The sequence below is a fragment of the Lipotes vexillifer genome, unplaced genomic scaffold, assembly GCF_000442215.2.
Source record: "Lipotes vexillifer unplaced genomic scaffold, Lipotes_vexillifer_v1.1 scaffold250, whole genome shotgun sequence".
NCBI classification, from domain to species: domain Eukaryota; kingdom Metazoa; phylum Chordata; class Mammalia; order Artiodactyla; family Lipotidae; genus Lipotes; species Lipotes vexillifer.
This window is the reverse complement of record NW_006785198.1, coordinates 2,075,750-2,076,374: the sequence shown is the minus strand read 5'-3', so window position 1 is coordinate 2,076,374 and position 625 is coordinate 2,075,750.

Below are 625 nucleotides of genomic sequence, written 5' to 3'. Positions count from 1 at the left end.
TTCCCTACAATAATTTAAAAGAGGTAATCCTAGTATTGACAAGATAGGGTAAGATGAGTATGATCACGCACTACCAATAAACTTACTGTCCCGTTACCTCTGGATACATCATAATAATTATTGCTCCATTGTTGCATAGTTGTTTCCATGTTTCTGCAGTGAATATCATCATGTACAATTCATTGCCTGCATCAAATTATGACTTTAAGATAAATGCCTTGATGTGAATTATTGTATCAAATGCCATGAGAAATTTCAAGGTTCTTGAAACACAGAATTATTCATGCCACTTGCTACAATAATCTGCAATTTAGCCATTTATCCTGAAGTAACAACTCAGTGCTGGCAGAACTACTGTTATGCCATTCCATTGCTTAGCCAGTGCCTGGCATCTAGTAAAAACAATTAAATCTTCTCATTCGACATTAAAATGAATATAAATTTGGTCACGTCATCTCTCAATTTAGTTATAACTGTCAAGTAGAAATGTGAACATGCTTTGAAAATTATATGGAATTCTGTAATTGTAAATATTAATATTTGTTCATAATTTTAGAAGGCTATATTTTAATTTTTCACTAATATTTAGTTGTTAGCAGTTTAAGTAATACCCGAAGCTGGTGTT